The sequence below is a fragment of the Marmota marmota genome, unplaced genomic scaffold (genome assembly GCF_001458135.2).
Source record: "Marmota marmota marmota unplaced genomic scaffold, marMar, whole genome shotgun sequence".
NCBI lineage: Eukaryota > Metazoa > Chordata > Mammalia > Rodentia > Sciuridae > Marmota > Marmota marmota.
In genome coordinates, this window is record NW_026000171.1 from 8,447,874 (window position 1) to 8,469,414 (window position 21,541).

The following is a 21,541-nucleotide window of genomic DNA, read 5'->3' on the forward strand; positions in this document are numbered from 1 at the left end:
CAGCAAATGCAAGCTCCATTCTTCTTGAAGCGGTTCTTGATTGCTGCTGTGATGTTCTGAGGCTGTTGGACTCTTGCTTCTTCACTCTTCCAAAGCAGACTCTGCCAGTGATTCTCCAGAAGCCTTCGGTCTGGGGCTAGGGGAACACCATTGATCCCTCTTGTTCTGGGGCTTCAGCCTCTTGGACTGTGCAGCTACTGGTTATTCCAGCTCTCCAGCCTGCAGATGGCCACTGTGGACCATTCAGCTTCTGGTCACATAAGCCAACCTAATAAGTCCCCTTTTTATAATTATACTTCCTGTTGATTATGTTCTTCTAGAGAACCATGACTAAGACAAAAGGAAAAATGGAATATTTTAGCATTGCTAAGAAACTTTCTTTCCTCTTTGAATAGGGACACTCCATTTTCATTTTGTACTGGGCCACACAGGTTTTATAGCTGGTCTTGGTATTACAGATGCATAATAAACAAAACAATGTTTTACCTTACAGAGATTACTACTCTAGTGACAGAAAAATACTTTTATTGAATAATCACAGAAATACACAATTTTAAGATGATGAACCAGGCAAGCATGGTGGTACATACCTGTAATCCCAGCAATTCAGAAGGCTGAGGCAGGAGGATTGCAAAATCAAAGCCAGCTTCAGCAATTTAAGGCTGTAGGTAACTTAGTAAGACCCTGTCTTAAAATAAAAAATAAAAAGGGCCGGGGATGTTGCTCAATGGTTAAGTGCCCCTGGGTTCAATCCCCAGTGCAAAAAAAAAAAAAAAAAAAGGTTAATGCTATGGAAGAAAGGTACATATAGTGGTAGAACCTAATCTAATGTAAGGGTTAGAGGAGACTTCCCTGAGGAAGTGAAATTTGAACTGAGATGTGAAGAATAGACCGGTATTAGTGACGTAAAGAAAAGGGAAAGAATATTCCAAACAGTGGGGACAGCACGTAAAAGACCCTGAGTCAGGAGAAAGCCTGGAATTACAGCTGCAACATGGCCCAATCTCATAAGTCACATCAAAGAATTAATATTTACCCTGAAAGTCATGGGAAACCCCTGAGGATTTAACTAGGAGAGTAATGTGACCAAATCTGTGTTTTCAAAAGGTCTGATACTAATTTTTTTTATGAGTAGAACAGCCTAAAGGGAGGCTATTGTGTAACCCAGGTAAGTCATGGTGATGACTTAAGTTATGGTAGGGAGAGAGGAATCGAGTGGGTTCAAGATAGGTAAGGAGGGATAGTGATGCGTGTGGGGAGAATAAAGGAAAGGTATCAGGAACAACTCCTGAGTTTCTGATCTGTGCTGCTGTGTGGTAAGGAGATCATCTACTAGAACATGCATCTGTGGTGGAGGCTACCTTCCCAAGAGAGTGGAGGAAGAGTGAGAGAGAAGATTATGGGTTTACCTTTATACTCAGTTGTGGTCCCTTTGAAATACCCAGGCAGAGGTATCAAGAATGCCTGTTGGTATATTTGTCCAGAGCCCAGAAATGAGGTTTGGACAAAGAAATAAGCTTGCTAATAAAAATCACAGCCATGCAAAAGGCTTAAACAGGCACTTCACAAAATAGATTATCCAAATGGCCAATAAGTACATAAGCGCTCAACATCATTAGCCACTAGAGAGATGAAAATTAAAACTACAATAAGATACCATTCCACACCAGAATGGCTAAAATTTGCAAAAACTGACAACACTAAATGTTAGCCAGAATGCAGAACACCAGAAATCCCATGTGTAACTTTGGAAAATGGGTAAGCAGTTTTTTTCAAAAGTTCACCATATAGTTACCATCAAACCTAAAACTGCACTCCTAGATATTTACCCAAAAGAAATCAAAGCATTCATCACACAAAGACCTGAAAAATAATGTTCATTGCAGGTTTATTTATAATAGCTCCCAAAATGAAAACAATTCAAATGTACATCACTTATGAATAGATGAACAAATTGTGGTATATTCAGACAATAGAATACAATAAGAAACAAACCACAGGTGCATGTAACAACATTGTGAGTGAAAAAAGTCAGATTGCAGGGACCCAGCTTGACATGGCTACAGCCATCTTAGTCATAACCACGATTTTGACTGTCAGGTGATTCTGGCACACATCCCAACCCCTACAAGGCAAATAAAGTTGTTAAGATAGTTGCCTGAGCATGCTGTGCCAGTCACTAATGCTCGAATTGTTTGTTAAGTGATGTTGGACATGTTGATAGTTTTTGAGAAATGATAGGCACCTTCCTGTTGGCCATGAAAACAATAAGGCTCAGAGAAGGGAAGTGATTTCCCCCAAATCACACAGCTACTGAATAGTAAAGCTGGACCCAACATCATCTGGGCATGAGGCCCATTCTTTTCAGTCCCTTCCATCAATCAGGTCTGTGCCCATGGCTGAGCCTGGTGGCCAAGAAGGAAGAAATGCTCCCAACTCCTGTTTTTTTTTTTTTTTTTAGGAAGAAAGGCAGAAGCCTTGTGGGCTGGGTCTGAATCTGAAAAACTATGTGATGTATGAAGATGGTGCTCTTCTCCCATCCCCAATTACATAGGCACTTAGATTGTAGGGCATAAGGATTGCTGTGACGATGACTTTGCCCTGAGCCAGCCACATTCTCTCTACCAGTTTTTACTGCATCCAACAGGACCACCAGCAAGAAAATCAGCGAAGTTTAGAGGTGCTGCATGGGTCCACCAGACACCCAGAAGAGACTCACAGCTAGATATGCCCCTTCAATCTGACATTGACATAGTCCTTTGTAGTAACCAACCCTGGAAATATTAACCCGAGGACAGCTACATTCAAAACCCTTTCCCAGTCCTGGGTTCATTTGATCAGTCCCCGGTTCTCACTGATCTCTCCCTAGGACGGGTACAACAGCCTGTGATGAGTTCTCTGCCTCCCAGCCCACCCCACGTTTAACATTACCTTACACTACCACAAGAGGGGCTTCCAGGATGAAGGAAGCTAGCTAGCATCACTACTTTCTTTAAAACGTCTTCAGTAATTTCCCCATTGTCTACACAATGCTTTGTGATACTCAGGCAGTAGTGGATCATACAATCAATGGAATGGGTCATTTTAAAAATATGAAATAGAGTTTCCTCTTTCGCTTCGCTCCGGGCAGAGAAGGTGAATGTGTAATCAGCAGTGGATTGTAAGTACCCTAGGCAAAGAAAGCTCAGTGCGCCCCGCCTTTTTTTTTTTTTTTTTGGAATATTTTTTATACAGGGAGAGTTTGTGGATTGGGATCATTGGCTGGGCTGTGGTTTCTATGCCGAAAATCCGCTCCACGGGAGCCGCCATTTGCTCTCTGCTAGCTGTATTGATGGCTATGTCTACATTGTCCGGCAGCTGCACCTAGAGGTTGGAGCTGGGCTGCGTGCCGAGCCCTGTCCTCCAAAGGCTGGACCGCAGCCTTGAGCGCCTGGGTCGCCTGTTCGCCGCTGCACTCTTGGGCAGAGCCTGTTCTGGGGTCGTTCTGCATCCCCCTGCAAGGGGACCCATGCTCCAGAGGAGGGAGCCGGAGAGCCGCGGCGGCAGCCGCTTGGGCCCCGGGGGCTGGGCACCGGTCGGCGGCGCAGCTACGGTCACGGACGAGCGCGGCGCCCCTGAGCGTGGCCCCGGGGAAGAGGCGACGGCGGCAGGGTTTAAATCTGGAAATCTGGACTGGAAACAGAAGCACCAGTTTGTATAATCCCAAGAACTTTCTTATGCCAGGAAGCTGTAAGGGCAACATGAATATCATTGAGGAGATCTAACATGGCAGCGGGCGGGGAGAGATCAAGTCTCTGACCTCTTCAACTGCGCGGGCATAGGGAGCTGTAAATTGTATAAATGCTGTTTGCTCAGGATCACTNGGAGGAACTGTGATGGGCAGCGGGGCAGGCTGAGCAAAGTAGATTCCAAATTTGCCCACTTCATTACATTGTCCAGAGCCTGGAGCTTCTCTTTTCCTTATCCTTCATCTGAGTGGCTTCCTGGGAGACAGCATGGCACAGCCCACAGTTTGTTTGGGTACCGGTCTGATGTAAGTTCAAAACCTGTCTATCCCATTTGCTAGCTGTGAGACCATGGACTAGATATTTCATTAACAGCCGAGTGTTACCTTCAGTACATCCATTAACACCTACCTCCAGGGGTTGTTTTCAGGATCCTAGCGAGAAACACAAACAAAGCCAAGTGTGGTTTTTGTTGCCTAAAAATCTTATTTCCTTTCTCTCTTCTGGAGCCAGGGAAGGGAATCTTCTGGAGTTGTGCCACTCCAAGGGCAATTTGCAGAGTGTGGTTAGTCCATGGATTGTTTGTTACCAGTTGGAGATGAGATAAGCAGCTTGAGCCAGGCTGTAAATCCAGTGTGTTGTTTCTTCCATGCAGAAACTCTACCAAAAAGCCAACAAACAAGATTTCAGCTAAGATCAACAGTGTGTTCAATGGCCTAGCTGTTACAGTTCTGGTGCAAGTGCCATATGTCACTAGTGACAAATATTTCAGGAACTAGCACTTTTGAGTAGCTATAGTACAACTTCAAGACTCTATAATAAAGATTAATGACAGAGCAAATAGACCCTAGAGTCAGTGCTGCCTAGGTTCAAATCCTGGTTCCCCTGCTTATTAAGTCTGGGCAGTTACCAACCTGTGCCTCATAACGTCATCTGTAAAATGGACCTATTAATAGAACCCCCGAGTTAATAATTGTATGTGAAATCTTAAGAACAGAACCTGGCATAAAGGAAATGCCATTTAGATTTTGCTGTTATTACTGGGAAAACTTTTAAAGTTTTGCTCTTATAGGGACCGAGGGAGTTTACTTTCGTTTGATTATAGATTACTTTTGTGGGACCTTTTTTGTTTTGTTTTGTTTTTCCTCCCTCCTTCCTTTTCTTCCTTCTTCTGTTCAAGTAGATGACATCATGACCTTTACTGCTATTCTGCTAGGGCTAAGGCTATATTAAGCCCTTAGTGAATTCACTCATCAATGTTAATAATCTTTTGGAAGCTTGACTTGTAGGGGGTTGAGAATGAAAATACAAACCCTGGGAAAGAAGCTCTTTACATCATTTTTCAGGGTAGACAGAGAGGTTCTGTGGATTCCCTAAGGGAGGCAGATTTGTTGTCCTCCCTCATCCCTGTTGCTTCGAAACACAATCTCTGTTCCATGGACACTACTCATCTTGACACTTGCTCTTTCTGCCCTATAAAAAGCATCAGGGACAATCTTCTGTGAATTAGTTCCAGGAATAATTAATATATTGCCCACATTTGTAAAATGATAGCATAAGAACAAAGAGTTAAACGCTTTTGTTGAAAAGCAGGTAATAAAAGAACAAGTTTAATACCACAGTGTTTTAGAACAGTCAGAGCACATAGCTTTTTGTGACTGTGTATATTTATGCTAGATATTTTAACTTTCTAATTCTATATTCTACTATTGCATTTAGAATTAGAGAGAGAGAGAGAGAGAGAGAGAGAGAGAGAGAGAGAGAGAGAGAGAGAGATACAAAGGATTGAACCCAGAGCCTTGCACATACTGGGAAAGCATTCTACCAATGAGTTACATTTCAAGCCCTACTGTCAGCTTTGAATAGTATTCATCTCTGCCACTTAGTCTGTTTCTTAGATAATCAATTCTTCTATATTGTCCTCTTGAAATAACGCTTCAACTATTTGGATTGATTTAATTTTCTTTATGAGTGTGCCATTTGGATGTCATTATTCTAAACTTGAATTGTCTCTTGTTTTCACTGAGTAAATATTTGAAGCATCAGCATTGCCCTGTTTAGGGGAACTATTTGTAGAACATCTTTTTTTTTTTTCCTTTCATACTAAGTGGTGACTTTAGGCTGGTGTGTACCTATGAGATGAGATTCCCCACAAGAAAGTAGATTTTATAGTAATAACTCTAGAATTGATAATAGACATCATCAGTTCATCTTAACAGTGACTTTGTGCTTATTTTTAGAGGAAATGCAGTTGTTGATGTGCTAGTTGTCACTCTTTCATTTTATTTTCTCTATGTGTGATCCGTAGGAACATCTCATTTATAGGAACTTGTATCCCTGAACGGGCCCACAATCTCATTAATGAGTGTGCTTTGTGGGGTTGTGTCTACTCTTCCCCTTCACACTGATCCCTTTCTGGCTTTGTAGGGCTAATTTCCAAGATTTAAAAAATTGATAGATATTATTGAAATCAATTTTACTGGTTTATAAAATTGCTGGTTTTCTTCAATCTAGCTTTTTTGATGCCATGAATGGGATCACTAAGCAACTAAATGATTTTTGAGAGTCTGGTCATTTTACTCTAAAAATCACATTGTAATACAAATATATATATATATATATATATATATATATATATATATATAGAGAGAGAGAGAGAGAGAGAGAGAGTAGAAAGTTAGGAAAACAAACTCATTTGGAAATTGGGTCTCCATGTCTATTCATGGTCCTCAAAAAAGATCCAATGAGGTCAAGGAAAGAAGAATGAATAGTCCTTTTCTAGACACTTGTGTTTTTTCCCACATGTGAAGTGAAGATGGTACTTGCTTATAGACTGAAAAGTGATTGGAAGTCTTTATCATTGTGATTATCCTAGGGATATATATGTATCATCAAAATGGAGAAAAATTATAACAACTGAGACATAGCAGTAAAAAAATATTAGTGTGTTCTGTACAAAATAAACTGGGTTGGCTCTCTAAAAAAAAGAAATATGAAATAGAAAAGAAAATATCCGAGTTCACCACTTGAGGTGAGGTTATATATATCACCTTCAAACTTCTGTTTCAATTAGATCTGCTTACTTCTTTCTATATATTTGTGTTTCTATGCTGACCAAGGGTATAACCTACAGTACTCACTGTAGATGACAGGCATAAAAGTGTTTGGAAGCTAAAAGAATGTTGCTATGATGGGACATCAGTTACCTTTCTTGCTTCTGGCTATATCTGTACATACCTATGTCCTACCTTGGGGCCAACATCCACAGAGCACCCCTCTAAACCCTTTTCAAGCTTATGTAACCTTGCTCAGGGTACTTCCTCCTGCTTTGTCATTCCAGTCCTTTCTTTGCCTATTGCAATTCTATTTGACAAAACACCTTTGAAAAACCTCAACATTCTCCCCAATCAGAGCTCATCACAGATTCCTCTTTGTTCCCACAGAGCATTTGCATACACCTCTCTTTAGCATATTTTATTCTGCTTGAATAAAGGTTAATTTAAATGTCAGTTTCTCCCAGCTGCCTTGGGTGTTGGGCGTAGGTCTAATTCATCTTTGTTTTCCTCTGCAACTAACACAGTGCCCGGCACAGTGGAATCACTAAGGAAGTGCGTCTTCAGTTGAACTGAATCCTCCAACAGCCCTATGAAGTAGATATTATTTCAATTTTGCAAATAAAGAAAATAAGACTCAGAGAGGTTAGGTGACTTCCTAAAGGTCACACAATTAATTTAGGAATAGAAGAGTGGTCCACAACATGTCAATCGATTTTCCTGAACTGCAGTTGTGATCTCTGGATACACCTGTTCTAAGGGGTGTGGATCTCAGTGCAGGCTCCCTAATCACCATGAGTGAGAGAGACATCTGAACAGAATGCTCCCTCATGCCTCAGGAATACTGCAGTCCATGCACGGATTCTTCATAGTGTTAGATGAAGCTCCCCACAGACTCCAATAGGCTGTGGAAAGAGGTGAGCTTTCCTGACAGCTCCTGAGCTTGGAAGAGAGTCTAGGATCGAAATAGAGGCAAACAGTGGAGGGGAACATCAGGGATATGAAAAATATAGAAACTCGGGAAGAAACAAATACTGAAAATGGTTGAGCAACCCAGAAAAATAAAGACAAAGGAGTGAGGAGAGACAAGGGGAAACAGAAAAGAAAGGACAGCAAACAGAAGAGGAAGACAGGCGGAGGGCCCTGGGGCTTCCTGCCCTCTCTCTATTTATCTGGCATCTGGCAAATCACTCATCATCCCTGCCTGGTTGGAAAGTGACCTACACTCAGCCCGGTGGACAATGCCAGCTCCTCTCCCAGGCAGAGAGGGCTTGCCAGAGGACAGCTGGTATATTGATGGCAGGACAGTGGGGCAGGAGTTGAAGCCCCAGCTCCTGTCTCCCATTCCAGAGGGCCAAATGCTCTTGGGGAAGCTTTCCCAGCAAGTCACTTTCTCCAATTCTGGATCAGGGTCAGGAGACCTCCTTTCTGGCCCCCAGATCTGGAATGAAGTACCCAAAATGATCTTGGTCAAGTCTCCCGATGTCCTGACTGGACATCCTTGTGTATGTAATGAAGATGAAATGAAACGCACATCCATGATTGCTGACCAATTGCTAGGTATAGTCACTTTCCATAACATAAGTAATTAGATGGATATAGTCAGTGTTATTTTATAGGATATAAGAATAGACCTACTTACAGGATTGTATTTTCTCTAGCAAGAAATGTGTTAAGGAAAAGTATATTAGAAGCTGGACTCCCTAGAAATCTGCCAGCCTTCCAATTTCTTCTTCATTATCATAACGATCCCCCACATCTACAAATCTCCATGGTTCATTTATTTTCCCTGTTAGTACTTGACGAGCACCTCCCATGACCTGGAATATTGGAGTAATAAAAACAGGCAAAAATGATGACAGAGCATTAGGGGTGGGGGGAAGCAAATAAAAAAGGGGACTAAGGAGGGCTGGGGATGGGGTTGGAGGTGAGTTGTGTTTTTTTCAAAATAATGGCCAGGAAAGGACTCACTGAGATGGCAAAATTTAAGGAAAAATCTGAGGGAAGACAGGAATGAGTCATGAGTTTATACGCTGGAAGAGCATTCCTGGGAGAGGAAACAGCAAGAGCAGAGGCTGGAAGGCAGATGCTTGTTGACGGATTTGAAGACCAGCTAAGGGCCAGAATGGCAGGTTGTTGGGAGTGAGGCTCAGATTGGGAAGGGCTTTGTAGGCTGGGTTACTGCTGTGTGGGAGTGCAACAGATGACCATAAATTTAGCAGCTTCAAACAATACCCACTATCTCACAGATTCTACAGGTCAGGAGTCTGGACACAGCTGAGATGGGTCCACAGTAAAGCTGCAGCCAAGATGTTAGCCAGGGCAGGGTTCTCATCCTGGGTTCAACTGGGGGAGGATCTGCTTCCAAGATCACATGGCAGCATTCGTTCCTTATAGACTACTAGATGGAAGGCCCTAGTGGCTTTTTGGATCCAACTTGAGGTATCTCTTGGTTCCTTGCTGCATGGCCCTCTCCATATGACAGCAAGCAGCATATCAGCCTGCTTCTTTAAAACTAGAGAGGGAGAGAGGCCCTAGCAAGACAGATGTTACAAAATTATATCCATAAGCATGGACATGTGATTATATGTATACCATCACCTTTGCTGTATTTTATAGATTAAAAGCAAATCATGGGGGCTGGGTTTGTAGCTCACTGGTAGAGCACTTGCCTAACATGTGTGAGGCATTGGGTTCAATTCTCAGCACCATATACAAGTAAATCAATTAAATAAAGGTCCACTAACAACAAAAAATATATATTAAAAAAAGCAAATCATAGGCTCTGGCACACACCCAAGGGAAGAGGATTATGCAATGGTGTGAATACTGGAAGGTGAGGACTACGGGGTTCACCTTAGAGTCTATCACTGCAGTCTCCTCTATGTCCCCTCAGTGACTCATGTCCATTGCACAAGCAAAATACCTCTGTGCCTCCCAATATTCCCTGAAGTTCAAAGTCTAGAATCTCTTCTAAGTCAGACTGAGATGTAGATGAGGTTCCTTTGGGTGATCCTTTGATCTGTAAATCTAGAGAGAGATATAGTTATCTGCCCCCATGTGCACAACATACAGGGGTGGGATAACAGCCAATGACATCACTGTTCAGAAAGCAGGGACAGGGGAGCTATAAAAGAATTGCTGGCTCATAGTGTCTGAAATCTAGCTGGGCAAATGGCAGTGTTCCCCAGTTAGGTTTTAAGACCTGGGAATAATTCCGTATCTCTGAGATCTGTCTTCTAGATTTCTGCCCTCAGGAGTATCCTTCCGGTTTCATGAAAGATGCCATGTGTTCTGCAGACAAATGGTTTTGTCAGGTTCCTCTTGCCAGCAGTTTTGGGGATTGATCAGCCTTCTTTCATTTTGCACATTGCTGTTCCTTATAAGTCCAAGCTGGCGATACTCACGCTGAAAGTGTTCTCAAAGACATTTTGCGCCTTCTGTGGATTTCAGATGGGTTCATTCCGTTAGGCAAATGCCACACACATAGAGACCTTTCTGAGATAAGCCCTGCTCTACCTTTGGCTGCTATGGAGATGAACCAGGGCAACTCACTTAAGCTTCCTGGAGACCCTATGGTTTGATTAAGAGGTTCTGTGAGGCACATTGTTAATCTCTTAAGAGATTAAGGCCTTTGTGTGACTCAGTACTACTCTGATCCTTTGATCTTTGCTTGGTTTTAACAAAAGATTCTACAATCACGCCCTCTGCTTTTTCTCTAGACCAGGGCTTATCTCCATGTCCTACTCTCAGAAGTCATTTCTTATTTTTAGCATCTTTTGCCATGTGAGGAGACTGAGAATTTTCAAAATCATTGTGTCCTGATTTTTTTTTTACAGTTTTTTTGTTTTATTTTGATTTTTGGTACTGGGGAATTGAACCTAGGGGCACTTTACCACTAAGTTATACCCCCAATCCTTTTTATTTTTTATTTTGAGACAGGAGCTCACTAAATTGCTGAAAGTCTAAGTTGGCCTCAAACTTGTGCTCCTCCTGCTTCAGCGCCCCTGTCATTGGAATTACAGGTATGTGCCACCTGGCTACAGTATTTTTTAAATAATTTGAAAATTCAGTTTTCCCCTCATTTTATCTCTCTGCTCTCACATTATACTATATGCTGTAAGAAGCAACCAGGCAGCACCTTTGACACTTTGCTTGGGGCTTTCTTTAGCTATATATGACCACTTTTTCACTTATATAATCTATGTCCAACAGAACTGCAGGAGACAATTTTTCTAAGATTTTCTGCTTCTATTTAACAAGGATTCCCTTTCTCTGACTTCTATTAATAAAATCGTTACTCCCTTTGAGCCCTCTCTGGCAAGACCTCCAACTTCAGATTTCTATCAACAGTTGCTCAAGGCAATCTAGGCTTTCTCTATAATGTCTCTCAAAATTCTTCCAGCCTTTGCCCTCCACACAGTTCCAAAGAAACTCCTATACTGTAATAGCAGCACTCTACGTGCAGGAGGTAAAAGTTGTATCAGTTTTCTAGTGCTATCCAAACATAAAGACTTAAAACACCACATGAGCATTATGTCAGTTTCGCAGGTCAGGAATCTGGACACAGTTTAACTTGGTCCTCTGTGTGGCTTCAATAAAGATGTCCATGAGAGAGAAATAGAATAGTGATTACCAGGGACTGGGGGAAGGGAGGATAGAGAAAGACTGCAAATGGGTACAGGATTTCTTTCTAGTATATTGAAAATGTTTTGGAATTACATACTGATGAAGGCTGCCCAACTTTGTAAATCTACTGAAAGCCATTGAATCGTGTGTTTCAAAAGGGCAAATATAGGGCTGGGGTTGTGACTCAAGTGGTAGCGTGCTCACCTGGCATGCGTGAGGCACTGGGTTCCATCCTCAGCACCACATAAAATAAATAAACAAAATAAAGGTGTTGTGTACAACTAAAAAATAAATATTTTAAAAAATAAATAGAATAAAATAAAGATATTGTGTCCACCTAAAAATAAAAATTAAATTAAAAAGGGCAAATATATGGTATGCAAGTTGTATCTCAATTAAAAACAAAAAAAAAATGTCAGCCAGAGCTGGATTCTCATCTGGGGCCTGACTGGGGAAGGATCTGCTTCCAAGTTAACATGGCAGCATGCAGGCTGCTGAAAGGCCCAAGTTTCTTGTTAGATGTTAATAGAAGATAGCTTGGCTCCTTACTGCATGGCTCTTTCCATATGGCAGATGCAACACATCAGCCTGCTTCCTCAAAGGCAACAAGAACTAGCCTCTAGAAAGATGGTATTATAATTTTGCAATCTTATGTAATGTAATTACATGCATATGTAATCATGTATGTCCTGCTACCTTTGCTGTTTGCTCTTGAATATAAACAAGTTATTGGTTCTGCCCACAGATTATGCAACGGTGTGAATACCAGGAGGTGAGGGTCATAGGGACCACTTTAGACTCTAAGAAACTGATGTGACTCCATTTTTGAAAATAAATATCATCAGCTTCTACCTCAAGGCCTGTCCTAAGGAAGGGGGCATGACCCTTGTACTTGGAAAAACCCACAGAGCACTCCTAAGCACATACCCACCCTGCTAAGTTGTTTGTCTGCAAATAACAGGAGAGATCTGCTGTGCCAGGTGTCCCTGATTCAGTTAGGCTAGGTGAGGACCCATAGCAACCCCCTAGCAACCACCAATCAGCATGAGACAGGGAAAATACCTGGGATGCCACATGACCTCCCAGTAGTTTATGGTGGTTGATAACATATTGGGAAACCATGTAGTTTAGCAAGTACACCCCTCGTGGCTTAAACCAATCAGTTCAAACGAATCCCCCTCTTGTACTAACCAATCAACCCTACCCAAATTGTTCCCACCAGTGAATGTGCTAATCAATGTTAAGAGTTGTTGTTTGATTTTCCCACGGTATGGAATGATTTGCTGTGTGATGTTGTGACGCATAGAGTATCCCCCCAAAACCTATAAAATCTCACTGAACAAAGGGCCAGGACTCACTCCCTGAGACGGATGCATCGGGAATGGTTGTGAGTCCAGGCTCGAGCTTGCAATAAAGACTCTTGTGTGATTGCATCAGATTCGGCTCCTGGAGGTCTATTAGGGTCCCACGGATCTGGCATTACAACTCCATCTTTCAACATCTAATCCATTTTAAAGGACTAGAGTTTTACTCTGAGATGAGTATTTGGAACTGAGGAGTCACCTGATCTGACATGTTTTTAAAAGGATGCCTCTGGCTGCCATGTTAAGAATAGATTGAAGGGGCAAGAATGGAGGTGAATACCAGTTAGTAAGCTACTACAAAAAAATACAGATGGAGGCTGGTCCCTGAAGCTGTTATTGGGCTAACACATAGTTCCCTTCCACTTCTTAGGGTTCCCTCGAACATCCCAGAAAATAAGGAGACTCCGCCTCCAGTGCACTTTAGCCCTTTTCCTCCAACTTCTTTTAGGTCCTGGCCTTCTTCCTTAAGGTCTCTTTAGTCTAATATTTTAGTCCACTATAGCAGATAGCTCTTTGACACACACACACACACAAAAAAAAAATTAGATGAAGGTGGACATAATACCTTTATTTTATTTATTTATATGTGGTGCTGAGGATCGAACCCAGGGCCTCACATGTGCTAGGTGAGTGCTCTCCACTGAGCCACAACCCCAACCAAGATGAAATATTTTTTAAGAGTCTTCTATGAGTATAGAATGGTGCTAATACTGGAAATACAAGAAGAAATAAGGCACAGTGCCTGTGCTAGAGAAATTTATGGCCCAAAGATGGCGTATCAGTCAGTTTTCCATTGCTGTGGGAAATACCTAAGCTAAGCAACATAAAAGGAAGAAAGGATTGTTTGGGTTCGTGTTTGCATCCCATAGCAACTTAGAGCCCTGTTGCTTTGGGCCTGTGACTGCATAGTACAACATGGTGGGAACATGTGGCACAGTAGGCCTGTTTACCTCATGGCAGCTAGGAAGCAAACAGAGAGACAGAAAGAGGGGTCCCAATGTCCCATCAAGGGCACATCCCCTAACAACCTAACATACTCCCATTAGGCCCCACCTTCCTAAGGTGCCACCGTCTCCCAGTAGTGCCATAGAGATAGGACTCTTGTTTGGGTTTCAACTCAATGTTACCTAGACCCTGGTGCCCTCACCTTTACCCAAATACCAAAATGACCACCACCCACAGCTCATACAACTCCTGCTGTCTCCTATCTAGACTATCATCTGTATGCATAAACATTTAGTGTACCAGAAAGGCAATTTGCATATCGATTACATCTGCTCTATTCAGATTCAAACTTTCAGGATGAGGAGGAATCCTCCTGCAACCCAATGAGATCTAAGGAAATTGAGGCTTGTATTCCCATCAATCTCTCAAGAGGTAGGGATCTTCCAGGGGCCTCTTGGTATATAAAATAGGGAACAATTTAGCCACTCAGAAAGAGAACACAGAAGATGCCAAAACATGGGTGGTAGTGTGGGTATCAAGGAGATTTACACATACAGTTTTGTGTTGCAATGGCTTGGTGGCAAAATAAACACCTTAAGGGATTGTTTCACAATTCATACTTTTAAATTTTTATAATTTAAATTCTTTCCCCGAGGCTGGATTTTTTTTCTAGCTTTAGATCTCTAGCTAGAATTGGCTTGATTTACATAATCCCACCTCTGAGATTTAGCCCTACCCAGTGGAGCCCCCTCCTTACCACTGGTAGTCAGAAAACCTGTGGGGACATCCACCTTCCCAGCCTGCCCACTTGGGGCAGCAACCAAGCTCTGACCTCCCCCTCCCTGGGAATGAGCCCAGCTGCTGCTGCTGAGCGGCTGGGATAATCTGCCCTGAGCTATGTCAAGGATTAGTCCTACTGCCCTGTGCCCAGCTCCCACACAAGTTGGATTTCAGGGCTTTGGACTCAGCTATAAAGTGAGGGGTGTGGTGCCTGTAATGCAGATCCAAGCAGGGTGGTGAGCATCAGCAATAGGTTCTGGATTCTCTAGAATGTGACATGGTGTGTAGAGTATGGTGAGATGCAGGATGCTGTCAACCTGCAACCCTAAGCATGATCCTAAATCTAAGAGCTGGAGAGATGAGAGCCTAAAATCCAGTCTCTACCTGGAAACACACACACACACACACACACACACATACGCATGCACGCACCTGCACATATGCACAACTCTTCTCTTTTCCCTTGCTCACACACCAAGCTCATTATGACTTATACTGTCTGAGCACTTTTGCTTTCGTGGGGCCCTACTCCATTAAAAAAAAAGTGTTAAAATTGTATTTTATGACTGTGTTGGTTTAGAAATGAATATATGAATATTATATATTAGGACATCTTTCATCCAAAGTTCTTTTTTTTTTTTCCTTCTGAGTTTAATGAAAAGCTTTCTGCTGGCCCTAGGCACTGTGCCTTCTCTGCCTGGTGGGTAAGTCAGCTTGGCCTGAAGCCCTGCTTAGCTCCTCAGCTCCTGCAGAGCAGGCAGGAATGGGGGTGGTAGGAGAATTGTAAAGACCTCAGGCGGATCATACTGGGCTCAGAGAAGTGCTGAAGCTCCCTGACCCTTCCTCTAAAAGTACTGTCCTTTGTCACTTGGGAGATCCAGGTGTGCTACCAAAGAAGGATGTATTCATAACTTCATGAAATCCTTCTTGCTGATGTCACTGATTATAGTCCAAGCAATTCTGCAAGAGGCCAGTTTTGGCTTGGGAAAGGAATGACTTTGTTCAATATCACTAGCCATAACCCCAGGTTCCAACATACTCTAGTTAAAGTGCAGATTCCTTTCTAATATCCTCTCTCTCTCTCTCTCTCTCTCTCTCTCTCTTTTGCTATTTAGATTTTTAAAAATGTGTTCCAATTAGTGATACATGACAGTAGAAAGCATTTTGACACATCATACATATATGGAGTATAATTTTTCATTCTTCTGGTTGTACATGATGTAAAATCACACTGGTCATGTAGTCATGAATGTACAGAAATAATGCCTCATTCATACTACTATTCTTCCATCCCCTATACCTCCTCCCCTCCCTTCACTTCCCTCTATCTAATCTAAAGCAACTCTATTCTTCTGTAGCACCACCCCTGCTTAATCTTTTTGTGAATTAGTATCTGCATATCAGAGAAAACACTCAGCCTTTGGTTTGGGGGATTTGGCTTATTTTGCTTGGCATGGTATTCTCCAGCTCCATCCATTTACTGGCAAATAGCATCATTTCATTCTTCTTTAAGGCTGAATAATATTCACAGTGTGTATATATACCATATTTTCTTTATCCATTCATTTGCTGAAGGATACCTAGGTTGGTTCCATAGTTTAACAATTGTGTGTTGAGCTATTATAAATATTGAGGTGGCTGTGGTGTCACTGTAGTATGCTGATTTTTAAGTCCTTTGGGTATAAACCAAGGAGTTGGATAGCTGGGTCAAATGGTCTTTGAAGGACAGTATAATACTGTGGATAAGAGTGCTTACTAAGAGCGGGGTCTGAAGCTGGATGCCCTGGCATATACTTATACTCCCTGCTACTCAGGAGGCTTATGCAGAAGGATCACTTGAGTGCAGAAACTTGAGGTGGCTTGGACAATATAGTGGTACAACATTTTAAAAAAATAAATAAAGGTGGGACTGACTTTGGACAAGTTCTTAAACCTCACAAAACCTCATTTGTCTCCAACTGAAAAGAGAGTGATGGTAACATTTTCCTCACCAAATTCTTATAAGTATTAAATATTGTATATATATATATATATATTCTGTATACAGTGAAGCTCTATAAGACTGTTAGGAAATCGGGTTTTTTATGCAAAACCAGTAATGGTAAAGGAACTCTCACTTCTTCTCCTACAGGGCAGATAACCTAATATCATTGCAATCCTACCAAGCGTGTAGCCTGGCATAGAGTAGGAACTCCAAAAATTAAATCTAGTACTGTAGTCTGGTTCTGGTCTACCTCTCTATCCTCTCCCCACCCGTCTCTACCTTTCAGTTTCACCAAACTGCTTACAGTCTTATCTCCTTTCCACTTCATACCCACCTGTACATCTTCTCACCTCCTGATGGCTGTAGCAGAAACTGGCTACTGCTAGTAGTACCCAAGACTACATTTCCCAGCTTCCCTTGCAGTTGGAGGTGGCTATCTGAACAAGCTGTAACCAATGGAAAAGGAACAAGAGTGATAGATGCTGCTTCCCAGCCTGCTCCAGCAAACCTCCCACGTGCTCTACTTCTTGCTTTTTCTGCTCCCATGGAACACAGCAATGTTAGGGCCCCATGTTAAGAGGACAGAGCCATCATAGATGGAAAAAACCTGGGTCCCTGACTTAAAGCAACACAGAGCATACTACCTTGATCTGGTGTTCTATTAGTGAGAAATAAACTTGTGTTGTACTTAGACCTTTATTTATCACTCAGTTTATTTATAATAACAACATGCTCCCAAGAGCCTTAGGCTCCCTTCCTCTGCCTCCATCAAAACATGCATCACGTTCCAATTAAGTATCTGTTTCCCCAACTTGTTTGAAGGCACAGGGAAAGCACTCAATAAACGTGTGCTGAGAGAATGGTGATGAGGGAAATTATTTTGTTTTCTTTATTCTGCAGCTGAAGAAAGGAAAAGGTATCTCAGAAAAGCACACAGCAAAGACTGTGACCTTCTGTTCCCATCTCTGCCATCCATCCAGCAGCGGCTCTGTAGTCTCTGAGGCTTTTTCCAAGTTCCCACATTCTCTTATCCCATCTCACATTTGTTAATCTCCATACACAGGAGGATATGAAGGTGTAACACACAGTCAGCATTGGTGAAACAAGGAATACACGAAGGCTAACACTGACTAATGCTACTGCTCTTATGTTCTGGCATCTCTTTGTTTATTTTTGTTTGGTTTTCAGATGGAGGTGAAATCTCATAAAATTTACATTTTAAAGTGAAATAATCAATAGCATTTAGTGCATTCACAATGTTGTGCAACCAATAGTACTATGTACTTCCAAGCCATTTTCATTATCCCCAAATAAAACTTTATACCTATTAAATAGCCACTTCCAATTCTCTTAGCCCCTGGAGACCACCAATCTGTTTTCTGTTTATAGATTTACTTATTTTGAGTATTTAGTGTAAGTGGAATTGTACAATACATAGCCCGTTGTATCTGGCTTCTTTCACTTAGCATAGTGGTTTTGAGGTTCAACCATGTTGGTAACATAATATCATTATTTCCTTCCTTCTTATAACTGAGTGATATTTCATTAAATATTTTTACCACAATTTGTTTATCCATTCATTCATTGATGGACTCAGGCATCTTTTTTTTTTTTTTCCTTTTTTTGCAGAATCAGATCCAGGGCCTCTCACACATGCCAGACAAGTGCTCCACCACTGAGCTATACCCTCGACTATCATTTTAAACACTTGAGATATATTAACTAATTTAATTCTCACTACAAAGATAGATGCCGGATTTTTTTTTTTATAGAAGAGGAAACAGAGACACAAGTAACATGCACAACTAACATTCTGTTTTAAAGCAGAATAGTTGCAACCCAGGCAGTCTAGTTCCAGAGGCCTTGCTCATAACCTCGACACCCTGCTGCCTCTCAGAGACACAACCCCACCCCGCCCCCCAGCATATTATGGGAGCTAAGCTGTCCAGTCAAGATGTCAGTGTTGTGAATTTCCTAGAAGGGGAGATCCCTTGGGCTGTAGTCCCCAAGGAGTTTTCCTGGAGGAGTAGGACTGTGTAAGGTTTAACTCCCAGTAGGTGAGGATGATGTAACTAACTCCCTCTGGACACAGGGTGTTTGATAAAACTGGCTCTGGTGCTAGTGATGAGGTCAGTCCAAGGCTCCTGGAGGAGAAATTTTTTGCCCTTGCTTGCACATTACAATGCTCTCTGGGCAGAGTTCTGGACTGAGGTTTTTTTTTTTTTTTTTCTTTCAAATGCATTAGAAACCTGAGCAAGAGAAGTTGGCTGTATCATCTGGCTGCATCCTTTTGTCTGGTTAGAGGGTGAGACATTTCCATCCTTTCTCCAGGCATCTTTTGAAAACTTCCCAAGAAGTAAAGAATCTCAGTAAAATTTACCATTGGAGAGGAAAATGGTCTCCAGGAAAGGGGAGCCTGTTCCAAGAACAATGAAACATGCTAGAGGATGGAACTTAAATATTGAGTTTTTCTTCTTCTTTCCAGTTTTCTTTCTATAGATTAGAGGCTCAGGACACTTTGCTCTATTTGTACGTCCACGAGGAATTTCTGAAATCAACATGCATGGATTCTAAGGAATCCAAGAGGCTGGAAAATAGTAGCAAGCCTTGGCAAGGCTGCTGAGGACCATCCCTGTTATCTCAGGCCCAAGGGTATGTGGAGCCTCAGTAGCCACACATTACATCCAGCTTTTCTTTGTCTTGATTAAATTCAAAGATTCTCATTGCAGTTTGAGGGTTTGGATACCTTTGCAATTGAGCTCCTGGGAAATCTTTATGGTTAGGTCTGGGCTGAGTCTGTCAGTAGTCAATTTTTGTGAAGTTGAGGGTAGATGGTCTGGAGGATGAACAGGCATGGATAGTCTAGTTCCAGCACAGGAGTGCTGTCTAGAGCACTTTTGTTAGCAGACACGGCCAAGCTTGACATATGGTGTGGAGTGTGTGTGTGTATGTGTGTGTGTGTGTGTGTCTATGTTTAGACAGACATCCTGGAGCACATACACATTTCCTTTCATGTTCAAATAAACTTTATAGATTACAAGCATATTGACATACTTTCTTCACAGTAATTGAAAGGAGGCAGGGCAAACACTCTTAAACCCAATTTACAAATAGGGCAACTGAGGCCCTATTAAACGACCTTCCCGAGGCCACACAAAGAATGAGTGGCAGAGCTTCCAAGCCTGTGTGCTCTCCTTCATGACAGGCATGGCTTCTCTTTGGCATGGGTGGGCCCTGTGCACAGCACATTTCCCCTTCATTGATGTATCTTGAAAATTTAAGTCACTCAGCTATCACTCAGGTGGGTGAGGGGGAAACATGTTTGTATTAGTCAAGGTGGTAAATGATTAGGTTCCCTCAGCTCCTTTCCTAGTTTGCAGACAGCTGCCTTCATTGTCCTCCCATGGTGGGAAGAGGACAAAGGGAGTTTGCTGTTCTTACTAAATCCATCATGAAAGCCCTACCTTTATGACCTCATCTAGCCCTAGTTATCTACCCAAGACCCATCTCCAAATCCATGACACTGGGGTTTAGGGCTTCAACATATGGGGACACAACCATTCAGTCTACAGTATAAGTGGAGACCAGTCTTTCTCACTACTGATAGCAGCTATTGAGACAGCAGAATGATCTTGTTGTCACTCAATGCCTGCACCCTTCATTGTCCTTTTGGAAGGAGGACAAAACTGGGAGAGTAGAAGAGTATTAAGTAGTGTTGTCGGTGAGGTGGTGCATGCATGTAATCCCAGTTATTAGGGAGGCTGAAGCAGGAGGATAGCCTCAGAAACTTAGTAAGACCCTGTCTTAAGAAATTAAAAAAAGAGGTTGGGGTTGTAGCTCAGCAATACAGCATTTGCCTAGCATATGTGAGGCACTGGGTTCAATTCTCAGCACCACATAAAAATAAATATAAAGATCCACTGACAACTAAAAAAATATTTAAAATAAAATAAAATAAAGAGCTGGGGATATAGCTCAGTGGTAGAGCATCCCTGGGTTCAATCCTCAGTATAGGGGGGAAAAAAGTAGAATTGCTGGATTTAGTAAACAGAAATATAAAATGCCAAGTTAATTTTGAATTTCAGATAAACAATAAATAATTTTTCAAATAAGTATATAAACAATGAACAAATTTTAGCATAAGTATATTCCAAACTAATCATGGGACATACTTATACTAAAAATCATTTTTCTGAAATTCAAATTAACTGGGCATCCTGTATTTCTATCTGATTACCCTAAAAGGGAAGGTACAAAAACTCCCCAGATAAGTCCGTGGATTCTAGGGGAGACTATTACAGGCCCTGAACTGAAGTTCTCTTTATATGTTTAATTTAAAAAACAAAACAAAACTTTCTTCCTTCCTTCCATTTCACCCCTTCCTCCCTCCTTTCTTCTTTTATCCAGCTTTAAAATATATGTACCATAAAACTTAACGCTATAAAATATTTTATTTTCTTTTTCTTCTTCTTTTTTGTTTTTCAGAGCTGTAGATGGCACGCAGGGCCTCAGGCAAGCTAAATAAGCGCTTTATCATTGAGTTATATTCTCAGTCCCTTATCATTTTTAAGTGTACAGTTTAGTGGCACTGAGCACATTCGCACTGTTGTGCAATTATCATCAACATCCATCTCCGAAACTTTTTCATCATCCCAAACTGAAACTGCAGCCTTTAATCACTAACTGCCTATCCCGTCTTCCTCATCCCTGGTAATCACTATTCTCTGTCTCTATGAATTTGACTGGTGCAGGTACCTCATATAAGTCAAATCAGATAATATCTGTCCTTTTGTGTCTGGCTTCTATATTTAATTTTAAAACGGGTTTGGGCACTAAGGAAAATCAGGGTGTGCTACAAGACTGATTAAAGCAGGCATGTTGGTTGGGCCCGGCACTCTGAACTCTGCCGCGCGGACGTGTGCCGCGCGGACGTTGGGAAGCTCCAAGCCGAGGCAGTGGATTCCGTGCTGGGGCCGCGCCACCTCCAGCCCGGGAGTGCGGCGGGAAGGCGGAGCTGGTGCGTGCAAGCGACGGCGCTAGGACCCCGCGGCGCGCGCCGAG

At 42.1% G+C, this 21,541-nt stretch overlaps 1 protein-coding gene across 20 annotated transcripts in view; it reads right to left on the reverse strand.

The window, feature by feature from the left end:
- Nucleotides 1-21,541, reverse strand: part of Erc1 (ELKS/RAB6-interacting/CAST family member 1) — a 1,605,700-nt gene that overhangs the window by 1,482,047 nt on the left and 102,112 nt on the right. The window lies entirely within an intron of this gene.